Source organism: Panulirus ornatus, chromosome 12 (genome assembly GCF_036320965.1).
Source record: "Panulirus ornatus isolate Po-2019 chromosome 12, ASM3632096v1, whole genome shotgun sequence".
Taxonomy (NCBI): Eukaryota; Metazoa; Arthropoda; class Malacostraca; order Decapoda; family Palinuridae; genus Panulirus; species Panulirus ornatus.
Window position 1 is genome coordinate 420,114 of NC_092235.1, and position 17,663 is coordinate 437,776.

General features: G+C 42.7%; 1 non-coding gene across 1 annotated transcript; it reads left to right on the forward strand.

Moving 5' to 3' along the window:
* Positions 1-3,384: 3,384 nt before the first annotated feature.
* Positions 3,385-3,456, forward strand: TRNAV-UAC (transfer RNA valine (anticodon UAC)). Its single transcript has one exon. It is a non-coding gene; the product is annotated as a tRNA-Val (tRNA).
* Positions 3,457-17,663: the final 14,207 nt, after the last annotated feature.

Consider the following 17,663-nt stretch of genomic DNA (forward strand, 5'->3'; position numbering starts at 1 on the left):
AATGGTTTAATAGTCTATCTTGCAACTGCATCAGCTACTACAGATAATCAGAAAGTGTAAACATTCAGCGGTTCATGAATGCCAAGCGGTTGTTCAAGCCAGGCAAAATGTGTGGATGACCTTGACGGAGTAAGCAATGTGTTGATGAAGTTATGGCCAGTGGTGTGGCGAGGGAGGGTCTGGGCAGGCAGGACACGATTGAGTGATGTTTCGTATCGTCAAGCCTCATTCCTTCCCTTGTCTATGTTTTACTTTTGATGACATTCATAGAGAATGCAGCTAAGGAGTTACGTTTTCTATACACAACATAGATGCTATTCGTTTTTACAAAATCGTAGTTTACTTGCAAACGGTAAAATCACTCATATGTAGCTTTGCCAGGTTTCCTCCTAAATTTGTTCTCCATATTAGATTCATCATACGTCAACGTAACAACTTAACAAAGAGATGGTCACGAAGTACAAAGATTAAAAATGATGAAAGGCTTTGATAATCTCGATCTAACAAATTACCTAAGGCTAGATCTTCTGATCTAAGTCGTATTAATGGATGCAGTCTGGTGGGAAAACATTCTACCTTCACTGAGGCCAAGTGTTATTTGCTCAACCTAATTGTTAACATACAGACTGATGATTCCCCTGCAACTTCCATGGTATACACACTGACCAACTTGGCAAGTGGTACACCGAGTACAACGCCACACCTCCTGACTCCTTCCCAACCCACATGATGAAGGTCATGGACAACTTGTATGACCGCTACCTAACATTACCTGGACCCAAGATGACATTAAAAATTATTGATAAATTCTATCTTGCTTGAGAGAACAAAATCTTTAATACTAAAGAATGATGGAAAGAAAGAGCAAGATAATATCTTGGGGGATAAAGTGTGTCGATCACCACAGACAAAATTGAGGATACAACATAGAATAGAGAATTTGTACATGATGATGCTCTTGCCTCCTCTGACGTCCACATGTTATCCACATAAACACAGTACGTTACTACATACAGTAATATCAGTCGTAACAACACTATGTATGTAGTCGTGATTACCGTAACATGTGAGTGGCAAGATTGGATGACGTAACGTAACAATATCAGACTTCATCATTCTCAATAGTTTAGGTGGATCATGTAATATTTGGCGTTGCTTCATGTTTTATCAGATGATAAAATGATGGCTGGTCTAATGACCTTCACAAGTCACTGGTCATTAAATCCCACACAGCAACCAACCACTCAGGATGACCAGGAGGGAGCCACCTGGTGCAGACCAAGTGTACCAGCCTGGTGGAGAGGATCAACTGCTCCACCTCAGGATAAGAGCTGCTCAAGTTCTGTAGTGAGGGACACTCCAAGTGGCATGTGAAACTACCAGTCTTAGTTATAAACTACCACCCGGCTGGCCGGTGGGTGGGGCTGTGGCCAACATGAACCCAGGGGCTACACACACACACACACACACACACACACCGCCCACTGACCTGACCACCGGCCGGTGGGTGGCTGTGGCCAACATGAACCCAGGGGACTACACACACACACACACACACACACACACCGCCCACTGACCTGACCACCGGCCGGTGGGTGGCTGTGGCCAACATGAACCCAGGGGCTACACACACACACACACACACACACACACACAGAGCGGCGCCAGGCTGGAGGCGGGGCATCGTGACGTCACAGGCAAGTCCCTCCCCCCGCCAGATCCAAACATGTGTTGTGTCTGGTGATGGCGGTTCAAGATTTCCCACATTTATATTGATCTTTACATTATCATCCACTCCCAAAGTCACCTGGCATTCTTGTGTTTCAACAACAGACGTGATATATGCAACACCAGGCAAACATTGTACCATTATCTGATAGGTTAATTGGTGCACAATCAAGAACCAGTGAATTTCATCGCCGCCATAAGTAAGTAAGGAAGGTGACTTTAATGATGATAAATACGACCTGGTATGGCTGTGTCTACACACTACCGCCATCTGGTCAACATTGTACATACCAACATTTAAACTGTGACATTCAACCACAAGGTTTAAAGTCGCTCATGAAAACGCGAACTTAAAATCTATCAATTTAAATCTACCATTCATCAATAAACATTTAAACACCGTCATTTGAACGTAAACCTTCCAGCTGCGTTATTTTACCAGAGTCCTTAAGATACGTCATATAAACACAAAACTTAAATGTACGTTAAGCTTGTGCAAACCATCATTGAATCTCAAACTTTTAAATTAGAATTGTAATGAAATTGCGAACTTTTAACTCTGTCAAATTACAGCTATTGTACAAAATGATTCACTTAATTGACAAATTTTAATGTCAGTTAATTTAACGATATCCTTTGTGGTTCATCTCTGAAACACAAACCTTTAAACTTTGTCTCTAGAACTGAACACAACCATTAAGTTTCATAACTGGAATGGAAATTTGGATAATCTATCAAAATTCGTCATATAACGCGAACTTTTAAATCCTTCCATTCAGTTGGGCCGTTACTTGCCTGGCTGCCATTCATAATATGTCCTTTTATATTGTATGTTGACTACGCTCTCATTCATTCGTCATTTGGATCGTCTCACTGATATTCCATTCATAAACTTCATTCCTGCAGCTTATTTTTGACCGCCATGTTGCTTCCTCAAGGTTTATAATTCTTTGTGTATTTAATAATAGAAGATTCAATGATATTTCTCGTGGTACTGGAATTAGAGTTAATAATGCCATCTCAGTTATTAACTCTAACTCAAGTACCACGAGAAATATCATTGAATCTTCTATTACTGAATACACAAAGAATTATAATCTTAATATTTGTGATGGTCTATACAAATTGGATAACTTTAATGTTGATAAAATGTGTAAACAATTCACCTTCTTGTCCACATAATAAGTTTATGATACGCTTGTTGTCTGTCTTGGACAATCACATGTTTACCATATGGCGTCCTAGCTACGTCTCTTCGTTGTATATCAACTGACTGTTATATTTCTCTCTTGTGTCTCCCCTGATGATGTGAGTTTTACACGAAAGTGCACTTGGGAATTTATCGTGTTTATTTTCCCCGTGGACTCATAAGAATATACTTGATCACGTGCAAAATTGCGATCCTTTTCAATATACACACACACACACACACACACACATATATACATATATATATATATATATATATATATATATATATATATATATATATATATATATATATATATATATCGTTCAGTATGTTTACTTTCGATAATAAAGAACAGAAAAAGGAGCCAAGCAAGTAAATTTCGTCAAAGACATCACTCTTTTCTAAACGCTGCCTCACAAAGATTTTCATTAATTCAAATGGAAGAAACAGACGAATTTTCTATTGTCTGGTTAGCTCAGTGGTAGAGCGTGAGTCTTACACACTCAAGGTCGTGGGTTCGAGACCCACACCAGACATAATTTTTGTCTTTTTCTTTTTTCATTTTGTCCGCATCACATGTGTGCAACATTCAGTATGTTCGTCCAACGTTATAGTGAAGATCTTCACAATAAATTGGGGTTTTCGACCTTATCTGAAAGGGTCAGGTCCACCAAGACGTCCTTGAAATCTTCCAGAAGCTTCTGGCGATCCTCCTCCAACTGCTGGGCACATCAGAGTTAACATGGGCCGGACATCGGTTGTGGAACGACTTAATCTGCTTCCGGTAGTTAGCAGGGATGATAATGAGGGCTCTGACCTCATACCAGGTCAGCTTAGTTCCAGTCTATTGCTTAGTTCCAGTCTATTGCAACGACAATAAAAAAGTAAAACTCATTTCTTCGTGGAAAATTGAGAGGAAAACACGACAGCAACATGGAGATTTACTCTGTGGTTATTTTGCCGGCTAGTCGGCAACGGTCGGTCAAACACTATTTTGCCGTGGTAATCTCAGTGCTTCATATAATACTAAGTCCAAAAAAATGTTCTTGGGGGCGTAGCTCAGTGGTAGAGCACTCGCTTGGCATGCGAGAGGACCCGGGTTCAAACCCCGGCGCTTCCATTTTTGTTATTTGGGAAATTCATTGTTTTCAGTCTTATATATATATATATATATATATATATATATATATATATATATATATATATATATATATATATATATATATATCGTCCGATCAGGGAAGTTAAGCAACGCTGGGTCTGGTTAGTACTTGGATGGGTGACCGTCTGGGAACACCAGATGCTGTTATCCCTGGGGATAGGGAAGAAAGTATACTTGCCTCGTATTCCCTGCATGTCGTACAAGGCGACTAAAAGGGGAGGGAGCAGAAGGCCGGAAATCCTTTACTCTCATTTTCAATTTTTCAAAAGACGGAACAGAGAAGATATAAAGATATTGTAAAGATGTAACTAATATAAGATATAAGAATGAATGGAAGATACGGATGTAGCTGAAACAAGGAGTAATGAAGATAAAGGTGCAATGAAAATTATTCTGTAGTGAAGATAAATGTATATGTTAAAATTTTGTATTGAACATCAAGAAGTAATGATAATGATGAGAGTGTAGTGACGATGAGGGTTTAGTTAGGGAGAGGTGACAATTGCCTTTACAATGATACTAAGGAGGTAACACAATGAGGAACACAAACTTTCCAAAGCTACGTTCAAGTCAGACTTTGAACTAAGTTCGGTAAACAGAAGGATGATGTTAAGATGAGAGTGTAGTGAAGAAGAGTATAGTGATGATAAGGATATTGTCAAGATAGGTTGTAGTGAAGATACGAATGTAGTGAAGATACGAATTTAGTAGAGATGAGGGTTATTAAAGAGTAAAGTTTATTCAAAATGATTATGTAGTGAAGATAAGAACTACTTTTAGTGAACATCAGGGAGTGCAATGATGATGGTATGGTAGAAATAACGGTGTAGTGAAGAAGAGGGTATAGCGAAGATATATTTAGTGAAAATAAGCTAGTAGTGAAGATACACGTTAGTGAATATGAGGTTGTATTGACCTGATCCCCCAAATCCTCCAAACTACGTTCAAGGGCGGATCCAAAGCCAACCGAAAAGGCTATTTCTCTGTGTATTGTTAGTGGTGGTGGTGGTGTGTAGGTGTGTGTAATCATCTATTTGCACTGTATTAGGAGGGAGTTTTACACTCGTGGGGCCCCGTGTAAGTACGTTGTTTGTGTGAGCGGGTAAAATCTAAAGCCTTCCTTGAAACCAGCTTAGTCAAGATAAGGTCATATGAAGATGAGGTTGTAGTGAAGATTATAATAAGCCTTGCATAGTGAAGATAAAGGGATCAAGGAGAGGAGATGTAGTAAAGAAGATTATAGTGAACACAAAAGGATTCAAGCTACGTGCAGGGTCAGCCTACGGGCTTGAACTTACATTTTAGGTCAAAGGCATCACCAGTACACCCCGGCCAGCATTAAAGTTTATCCGTACACACACACACACACACACACACACACACACACACACACAGAAAGTAACTATTATTCAACAATGATTTCCCAAAAGCCATTTACCTCATATCCTTTTATTTCGATGCTGGAAAATGGCTAAATTTTCGTCAAAGTGTTTTTTGTCTTATTAGTATTTATGATGATTTATTGATTCAAAAAGTATTGGTATATCGAAACTATTTAGATCCTTCAACATCTCTAGCCATCTTCACTACACTCTCAACACCATTGGCCATCTTGACTATTTCTTCGACACCTTTAGATTTCATCAAATAATGATCGCAACAAAACTAAATGAATCCGTCTACATATCCGGATTTGTATGGGATTTAATCTGGATACATCTGGTTATGTGACGTCACATGATCCAGGGGTATATAAGGCCGGCGGCGAGAGAAGTGTAATCATTTGAGGATGGGACTCCGTACCGACAACATCTCCTCTCACACTCTCCGGCAAGAAGAAAATTTGGTAAGTGCACCTCAGGCCGGAGTCAAAATGAGCGTTCCAGTTGTAAAGTTGACCCAGAAGGATGTAAATGACCTGGTGGTCATGAGAGAGGTGGGTCGAGGAGGCAACGCCAAGATTGAAACGGTGTTGTTCCGTGGATCGTGTTGCGTCATCAAAACCCTTCTGGACGGAGTGAGTTGGAAAAGTCTTATGGATGAAGCCGACATTCACAGGAGACTGGCTGGGGCTGGAGGAGCCCCTCTACTTCGAGCAGTGTGCCGCAACCCCCCATTGATCATCTTAAGCCACACTGGCCAGCCTTATGATAAGTTCATGAGAACATGTCGGTCGGACGAGGAACTGGTCGAGTCCGCCATCATGGTCGCTCGTCGGCTGATGGAAATCCATAAGAAAAACATTGTCCATAATGACGTCAAGGTCGAGAATGTGACGGTGACGATGGGTGAGAAGCCAGAGTTTCACATCATCGACTTCGGCTTGAGCGTTAAGAAGGGAAGCTGCGTTGAGTACAATGTTCCTGACCTGTGGTTGGCCCCTGAGGTCAGGGAGCGCAAGCCGGTCTCCCCAGCCAGTGACGTCTTCTCTTTTGGGCATCTAATGAGGCACGTGTCCATCCTGGTCAGGAAGCAGGGTGTGCGGGAAAGCCTCCAGGATCTTTACCAAACAGCGACCCACAGCGACCCCTCAGAGAGACCAGCTCTGCCACTTATTATTGGTGAGCTGAAGAAGGTGATGAGGTCAGTCCGCCGGAGGCGTACCAGAGGAGGGGGCCAACGGAACCAGAGGAAGGGCAGGAAATGAGGTGCCCTTCCTCAACTATCTACCTCACAATAAGAACTTTGTTTTAGAGGTAATTAATGTCTTTATATATCTTCAAACGGGAAAGACCTTTATTTAAGAGGATATTAGAATATTTATTTAAAAGGGAAAAAATTATGGAACTTGACATGCAACCACCTCCTCGTGGTGAGTTCTGGGTGATAAGAGATCAAACATCTCTTATCAGCTAAGAGTTGCATACAAACGTATTTCCTGATAAGTAAAAGACAACTGGATAATGTTCTTATGATCTTAAATGTTCTTAGAGTCTGGCTAGTGTTATCTTGGAGGTCTTCTATCCCCTACAGCTCGGGCTGGGCCCAGACTGCATCATGGACAACGATAAATGACCTTAGCCTAGCTATAATGGACAAGGATAAGTGATCTTAGCTTAACCATCATGGACAACGCTGCATTATCTTAGCCTAGCCATCATGGTAAATGATAAATGATCTTAGCCTTACTATCATGGACAACGATAGATAATCTTAGCCTTGCCATCAAGGCCCATTTTCAGTCGTCCATCATAAATTTGCATGTTATTCTGATATTATTAGTAGTTTTAACCTTATAAAAGACTGACTTGGTTCAGTTGTATGTTTTCATACAAGAACAAATTGAAGTGTCCCAAGCATTTTGAAACTGCATTTGTACTACTTAACTCTCAATGTTAGTGAAAACATGTGAAATAACCACGACTGAGCAGTTTTCCTGTGTGCTGTGAATTTATTACCTTCCTCTCTCTCTCTCTCTCTCTCTCTCTCTCTCTCTCTCTCTCTCTCTCTCTCTCTCTCTCTCTCTCTCTCTCTCTCTCTCTCTCTCTCTCTCATCAAAATATTTAAAATTATGAAATTCAATGTAGCCAAACTTCTGAATTTCTTGTTTGTCTTGTAAAGTGGATCGTAGGGTTTTGTTGATATATATATATATATATATATATATATATATATATATATATATATATATATATATATATTCGATTTATCTATTTTGCTGTGTCGCTGTCTCCCGCGTTAGCGAGGTAGCGCAAGGAAATAGACGAAAGAATGGCCCAACCCACCCACATACACATGTGTATACATACACGTCCACACACAGCACATATACATATCTATACTTCTCAATGTATACATATATATACACACACAGAGACATATATATATATATATATATATATATATATATATATATATATATATATATATATATATATATATATATATATATATATATACCCATGTACATAATTCATACTGTCTGCCTTTATTCATTCCCATCGCAACCTCGCCACACATGGAATAACAACACCCTCCCCCCTCATGTGTGCGAGGTAGCGCTAGGAAAAGACAACAAAGGCCGCATTCGTTCACACTCAGTCTCTAGCTGTCATGTAATAATGCATATGTATATACATATATATATATATATATATATATATATATATATATATATATATATATATATATATATATATATATATATATATATATATATATATATATATATATATATATATATATATATATATATATATATATATATATATATATACACATATATATATATATATATATATATATATATATATATATATATATATATATATATATATATATATATATATATATATATATATATATATATATATATATATTTTATACTATTCGCCATTTCCCGCGATAGCGAGGTAGCGTTAAGAACAGAGGACTGGGCCTTTGAGGGAATATCCTCACCTGGCCCCCTTCTCTGTTCCTTCTTTTGGAAAATTAAAAAAAAACGAGAGGGAAGGATTTCCAGCCCCCGCTCCCTTCCCTTTTAGTCGCCTTCTACGACACGCAGGGAATACGTGGGAAGTATTCTTTCTCCCCTATCCCCAGGGATATATAAATATATATATATATATATATATATATATATATATATATATATATATATATATATATATATATATATTGGGAGGTGAGTTTGAATGGAGAAAAACTGGAGGAAGTGAAGTGTTTTAGATATCTGGGAGTGGATCTGGCAGCGGATGGAACCATGGTAGCGGAAGTGGATCATAGGGTGGGGGAGGGGGCGAAAATTCTGGGGGCCTTGAAGAATGTGTGGAAGTCGAGAACATTATCTCGGAAAGCAAAAATGGGTATGTTTGAAGGAATAGTGGTTCCAACAATGTTGTATGGTTGCGAGGCGTGGGCTATGGATAGAGTTGTGCGCAGGAGGATGGATGTGCTGGAAATGAGATGTTTGAGGACAATGTGTGGTGTGAGGTGGTTTGATCGAGTGAGTAACGTAAGGGTAAGAGAGATGTGTGGAAATAAAAAGAGCGTGGTTGAGAGAGCAGAAGAGGGTGTTTTGAAGTGGTTTGGGCACATGGAGAGGAGTGAGGAAAGATTGACCAAGAGGATATATGTGTCGGAGGTGGAGGGAGCAAGGAGAAGAGGGAGACCAAATTGGAGGTGGAAAGATGGAGTGAAAAAGATTTTGTGTGATCGGGGCCTGAACATGCAGGAGGGTGAAAGGAGGGCAAGGAATAGAGTGAATTGGAGCGATGTGGTATACCGGGGTTGACGTGCTGTCAGTGGATTGAATCAAGGCATGTGAAGCGTCTGGGGTAAACCATGGAAAGCTGTGTAGGTATGTATATTTGCGTGTGTGGACGTATGTATATACATGTGTATGGGGGGGGGGGTTGGGCCATTTCTTTCGTCTGTTTCCTTGCGCTACCTCGCAAACGCGGGAGACAGCGACAAAGTATAAAAAAAAAAAAAAAATATATATATATATATATATATATATATATATATATATATATATATATATATATATATATATATATATATATATATATATATATATATATATATATATATATATTCCTAAGAGTCCACGGGGAAAAAGAAACACGATAAGTTCCCAAGTGCACCTCCGTGTAATAATCACATCATCAGGGGAGACACAAGAGAAATATAACAGTCAGATGATATACAATGAAGAGACGTAGCTAGGACGCCATTTGGTAGAGATGCCTTTCATTACATACTCGATCAAGCCGCCTCACACTAAATACATTCCTCAAACATTTCATCTCCGAAACATCCATCCTCCTTCCCACAACACTATCGAGAGCCCATACCTCGCAACCATATAACATTGTTAAAAGTACTAGTACCAGTGTCCGGGCGTGGCCACTCCTCCATATTGTTTCCCAGGTAACCACTTGGGCGGCGCTACTGTGCGTCGACTCCCCATTGGTGGACCGCTGCTGCTTACGATTTGTGATTGGTACTCTGCAGCCCAATAATTTCTGTGCTACGCCTCCGCGGTAGTTGATTGGTCAGCGACCGTAGACCGGCTACTGTGTTACGCCGCAGATAGGAAAGTGGCTGCCTTAACCACAGTATATAATGGGTTGCCTGACAGTGGCACCATTCACACCACATGTACTCTACTCCTCACTCACACCACATACACTCCACTCCTCACTCACACCACATGTACTCCACTCCTCACTCACACCTCATACACTCCCTCCTCACTCACACCACATACACTCCACTCCTCACTCACACCTCATACACTCCACTCCTCACTCACACCACATGTACTCTACTCCTCACTCACACCACATGTACTCCACTCCTCACTCACACCACATGTACTCCACTCCTCACTCACACCTCATACACTCCCTCCTCACTCACACCACATACACTCCACTCCTCACTCACACCTCATACACTCCACTCCTCACTCACACCACATGTACTCCACTCCTCACTCACACCACATGTACTCCACTCCTCACTCACACCTCATACACTCCACTCCTCACTCACACCACATGTACTCCACTCCTCACTCACACCACATACACTCCACTCCTCACTCACACCTCATACACTCCACTCCTCACTCACACCTCATACACTCCACTCCTCACTCACACCACATACACTCCACTCCTCACTCACACCTCATACAATCCACTCCTCACTCACACCACATGTACTCCACTCCTCACTCACACCTCATACACTCCACTCCTCACTCACACCACATACACTCCACTCCTCACTCACACTTCATACACTCCACTCCTCACTCACACCACATGTACTCCACTCCTCACTCACACCACATACACTCCACTCCTCACTCACACCTCATACACTCCACTCCTCACTCATACCTCATACACTCCACTCCTCACTCACACCACATACACTCCACTCCTCACTCACACCTCATACACTCCACTCCTCACTCACACCACATACACTCCACTCCTCACTCACACCTCATACACTCCACTCCTCACTCACACCACATACACTCCACTCCTCACTCACACCTCATACACTCCACTCCTCACTCACACCTCATACACTCCACTCCTCACTCACACCTCATACACTCCACTCCTCACTCACACCACATGTACTCCACTCTTCACTCACACCACATACACTCCACTCCTCACTCACACCTCATACACTCCACTCCTCACTCACACCTCATACACTCCACTCCTCACTCACACCACATACACTCCACTCCTCACTCACACCTCATACACTCCACTCCTCACACCACATGTACTCCACTCCTCACTCACACCTCATACACTCCACTCCTCACTCACACCTCATACACTCCACTCCTCACTCACACCTCATACACTCCACTCCTCACTCACACCACATACACTCCACTCCTCACTCACACCTCATACACTCCACTCCTCACTCACACCACATGTACTCCACTCCTCACTCACACCACATACACTCCACTCCTCACTCACACCTCATACACTCCACTCCTCACTCACACCTCATACACTCCACTCCTCACTCACACCACATACACTCCACTCCTCACTCACACCTCATACACTCCACTCCTCACTCACACCACATGTACTCCACTCCTCACTCACACCTCATACACTCCACTCCTCACTCACACCACATACACTCCACTCCTCACTCACACCTCATACACTCCACTCCTCACTCACACCACATGTACTCCACTCCTCACTCACACCTCATACACTCCACTCCTCACTCACACCTCATACACTCCACTCCTCACTCACACCACATGTACTCCACTCCTCACTCACACCACATACACCACTCCTCACCCACACCTCATACACTCCACTCCTCACTCACACCACATGTACTCCACTCTTCACTCACACCACATGTACTCCACTCCTCACTCACACCACATGTACTCCACTCCTCACTCACACCTCATACACTCCACTCCTCACTCACACCACATGTACTCCACTCCTCACTCACACCACATACACTCCACTCCTCACTCACACCTCATACACTCCACTCCTCACTCACACCACATGTACTCCACTCCTCACTCACACCTCATACACTCCACTCCTCACTCACACCTCATACACTCCACTCCTCACTCACACCACATGTACTCCACTCCTCACTCACACCTCATACACTCCACTCCTCACTCACACCACATGTACTCCACTTCTCACTCACACTACATACACTCCACTCCTCACTCACACTACATACACTCCACTCCTCACTCACACTACATACACTCCACTCCTCACTCACACCACATGTACTCCACTCCTCACTCACACCACATGTACTCCACTCCTCACTCACACCACACGTACTCCACTCCTCACTCACACTACATACACTCCACTCCTCACTCACACCACATGTACTCCACTCTTCACTAACACCACATGCACTTCACTCCTCACTCACACTACATACACTCCACTCCTCACTCACACCACATACACTTCACTCCTCACTCACACCACATGTACTCCACTCCTCACTAACACCACATGCACTCCTCTCCTCACTCACACAACATGTACTCCACTCCTCACTCACACCACATGTACTCCACTCCTGAGTTGTAGTTGGCACTATCCTCACCATCAACCAGCTGGTGGTACTCACACTCCACTCCTGAGTTGTAGTTGGCACTATCCTCACCATGAACCAGCTGGTGGTACTCACACTCCACTCCTGAGTTGTAGTTGGCACTATCCTCACCATCAACCAGCTGGTGGTACTCACACTCCACTCCTGAGTTGTAGTTGGCACTATCCTCACACCATCAACCAGCTGGTGGTACTCACACTCCACTCCTGAGTTGTAGTTGGCACTATCCTCACCATCAACCAGCTGGTGGTACTCACACTCCACTCCTGAGTTGTAGTTGGCACTATCCTCACACCATCAATAGTACTGCACTTGTAGCTTACAATACCAGGATTCGCAGGAGAATGTCAAGTTGTCTTAGGATACCTAAACCAGGTCTGGCACCAAACTCTCCACACCATGGACGACTTGGTGAATTTTACTCTACTTGGCTGCACGTATTCAGTAATAGGACCAGGTTTCCGGCACCCACCAGCCAAACACTCCAACAACCACGAAATTAAGGAGGCGCCTCCACACCAGCCGTTACTCAGCACCACAACTCGCACAAGATTCATGCCATTTTCGATATACTCCAATTAACTATTACGGTCCACACCTTTTCCAAACTATCCTCACTTACCTGCACACCACGTCACCATCCACTATTCCCAGCACATACCTGCTTATTTGTTGTTTATTCTCTAGCCCTCGGTCATCGGCCCACCTCTTGTTCAAAAATGGCGGGCCTCTCTGTCCCTCCACCAGCGCCACTTACACCAACGCGCTAAATTTCAGTTACTCACTTACGATGATTACGCATAAACAAGAAAAATTATAATAAACGTTTTCTCAGATTGCAAACGATCACAGTACACATAACAATATTGTATAACAAATGAATTATAGAATAATCAAACACAGGTTGAGAACAAAGCAAAAGAAAATTGATATATTTACAAAAATCATAGAAATCAAGCAACAGAAAAATATATTTACAAAATTCATAGAAGTCAAGCAGGAGAAAGTTAACATATTTACAAAAATCCTGGAAACCAACAACATTGTAACATTAAAGAAATGCAAAGCTTAGATAAACGCCATTGCATGAATTCTGTGCATCCTGCAGAGCATTAAGAAAATAGAATGCAGACGCTATGTAGAAAAGCAATGTCCATGCTTGACTTGTTCTTGTAGTTATCATTTACAAAAAGCTCTCTGGTAACACTCACACATAATGTTGAATCAGAAGTATGATATGATATGTTACATATGTCTAATAATTCATACATGACAGAATGATAGCCAATGTCAGTCTCACACCTTCAGTATAGATGATGTATATACAAGTTTATTCACAATCACAATTTACACAAGCATGAAAATATTTATATCAATGAATCCCAAGCCAACATTTCAAGAACAAGGTTCAATGCCTGTAGTACTACAAGAACAGTAGATTCATAACCTACGTTTATATTTATGATTGTCTTACCAATTCCATCACTGCAATACCCCTTACCTCTCCTTGTCCTGTGGAAATGTGTGTAAAATGTGATGTGTGGGAGTAGTTTTCCTCCTCTTACATATCACACATAGATAACATCTTTTTCTGCTCATAATCATATATCTGATTAATCTCATGTGAGTTCTAAGTACCGAATCACAGACACCATTATCTCTCACAGTCATGTTCACTACAGAGAGAGAGACACCATTATCTCTCACCATCATGTTCACTACAGAGAGAGACACATTATCTCTCACCGTCATGTTCACTGAAGAGAGAGACACCATTATCTCTCACCATCATGTTCACTACAGAGAGAGACACCATTATCTCTCACTATCATGTTCACTACAGAGGGAGACACCATTATCTCTCACCATCATGTTCACTACAGAGAGAGACACCATTATCTCTCACTATCATGTTCACTACAGAGGGAGACACCATTATCTCTCACCATCATGTTCACTACAGAGGGAGACACCATTATCTCTCAATATCATGTTCACTACAGAGGGAGACACCATTATCTCTCACAATCATTAAGTTCTGGCCTGCAAGTAACAGAGAACTGCTACTCAGGACCACCTGGCCATTGTTTGATTGTGCCAACATTTCCATCTATCGATCTTCACTATATCCTGTCTGTCCCATCAATCAATTCATTATAATGTGTGTCCCATCTACACATCTTCACTATACCCTCTGTCCCATCTAAGGATCTTCACTATACCCAGCACCCAGCCTGCCCCATCTATGGATCTTCACTATACCCTGTCTGTCCCATCAATCAATTCATTATAATGTGTGTCCCGTCTACAGCTTCACTATAACCTCTGTCCCATCTATGGATCTTCATTATACCCAGCACCCAGCCTGTCCCATCTATGGATCTTCACTATACCCAGCACCCAGCCTGTCCCATCTACGGATCTTCACTATACTCTGTCTGTCCCATCAATCCATTATATTGTGTGTCCCGTCTACACATCTTCGCTATACCATCTGTCCCATCTATGGATCTTCACTATACCCAGCCTGTCCCATCTATCAATCTTCACTATACCCTGTCTGTCCCATCAATCAATTCATTATAATGTGTGTCCCATCTACACATCTTCACTATACCCTGTGTGTCCCATCTATGGATCTTCACTATACCCTGTCTGTCTCATCTACGAATCTTCACTGTACCCTGTTAGTCCCATCTATGCATCTTCACTACACGCTGTCTCTCCCATCTATGGATATTCACTATACCCTGTCTGTTCCATCTGTCAATCTTCACTGTACCCAGTCTGTCCTATCTATGGATATTCACTATACCCTGTCTGTCCCACCTATCGATCTTCACTGTATCCAGTCTGTCCCATCCACCTGTACCCTTGGTCACCATGTAACAACCATTAACCCACCTACAATATTTTAGATGGTCTCTACATTTAAAATCGCCGAAGTCGACATGCTTTTGTTTCTATGTGGGATATTAAAGCATGGGGGTACCTTACTATATTTTCCCATATCAATATAGACTCACTATATTTGTGGACGTACAAGGATAACCGAGGTTACTTCGTAAAGTGCACAACGTAATCATATTATCTTCAACATGGAAGATTTTGCAAAAAGCTCAGTTGTGGAGGTGGTCGAGCAGCAGCAGGTGCTCTGGGTCGCCCTCCTTGACCAGGCCTACCTGCCTTTCCACGATGAGGATGATTTGCTGGACCGTCCACCACACGAGACCCGACTCCCACATACAGATGAGTTGGGCTGCGATGATGACGACATACATGTCATCGTGCCCACCAACGAGCAGTTGCAAGGGGTTCTCAAAACCGTCCTGCAGAGGTATACCATCAGGGTCGTCAACGTTCCATACAAAATCTCGAGGACGAACGTCTGGGAATTCTTCAAGCAGTTCGGCGACATCGTTCGCTTCGACATGCAGTCCTACACGACCTACGAGAACCACCGCGGGATTGCCGTCATCCAGTACTCCTGCTATGCCTCCTACAAGAAGGCACTTCTTGCCGACATGACACCACTCTCCGTCAACGGACGCTGTGCAAAAGTGAAACCTCACCGTCCCGCTGATGCTGCTGACCAAGTGACCTCGCCCACTCAAGTGGCACTGCAGACCACACTCCCTACCAGACCCACCATCCATGAGGAAATGCAGCCCACCCCACTTGTCAGGCCCACCTTCAGGGAGACATGTCAGGTCTCAAGACCTGTCAGGCCCACCATTCAAGACCGACTTGGTCCCCCAACACATGTCAGGCTCACCATTCAAGACCGACTTGGTCCCCCAACACATGTCAGGCCCAGCGTTCTAGACCGACTGGGACCAATAACACATGACATGTCCTACGTTACAGACCGACTGCACTCCGCACCACGTGCGGGCGTTAAAAGGCGTGTCGAGATGACTCACGCTCCCCGTGCCAAAAGATTCAGTTTGTGAGGAACCTGAGTTCTTTCTTCCTGCTGGTGCTGCAGGAGAACACGTCCCTAGAGTGGACACTGGAGGTGTGTTTATGTTTGTGTTTGGGTTATCACTGAGGAACCACACCAAGACAACTTTAGTTTGGCCTCGCCAAGGATTACGTTAATCTGGCGGAAGTCTGGCTTTCTCCCAGTAGTGGATGGCACATGATATCTACATAGGGACGTTGAAAAACAAAGAAAGAAAAACAATGGGAACATTATCCCGCCCAAATAAAATACATAAATTCACGGGGATAATTTCCTTCGTCTTCAAAGAAAAAATGAAACTCTTCCGACGCTACCATGCCTTCCATAAAGCAACCCTCAAAGAAATCACTTTCTACACAATGCGCAAGGATTCGGTTAGCCAATCTTCATATGGCTGGGGCTATTGTTCCCTCTGATTGATTCATTTTTCAAGATTAAGGAAAGTTATAATAAAATTATTGTATTGAGTTTCTCCGTTGGCGTCAGGGTAAACACCCATCCCCCCCGAAGCTTGGTTACCTTTCCGTGGTGGGGGGGACTTCATGGATTGGGCAGTAGCAACCATCGTTGGTTGCTTCTGTTCAATCCATGAACGAAAAACCAAGCATCTTGAGCGTAATTGTCGTATAAATTCACTTGGTGTCATAACTGACGCGAAAGTGGTTGTCTCAATTTTGTCAGAAATGTTTGTGCGTCTCGGCCTGATGGCGGGAGTCGGTTTGGCGCTGTGGTCATGAGGGAATACGAGGAAGATTGGCAACCATCCCAGAAGTAGCTACAGTGAGGCCCAGCAGCTGTCCCTAATACTGTGGAAGGCACTCATGTAAGGTGTGCAGTGAGGCGCAGCAGTAACAAGGGAAACGGACAACCAAAACAGCAATCTTGATCATCAGGAGGATATCCAATGCTCAGAGTAGATAAGGACGATTATTGTATGGCTTCGCTCAGAGGATGAAATTCTTAGCCGTGAAAATCAACAAGTACAATAA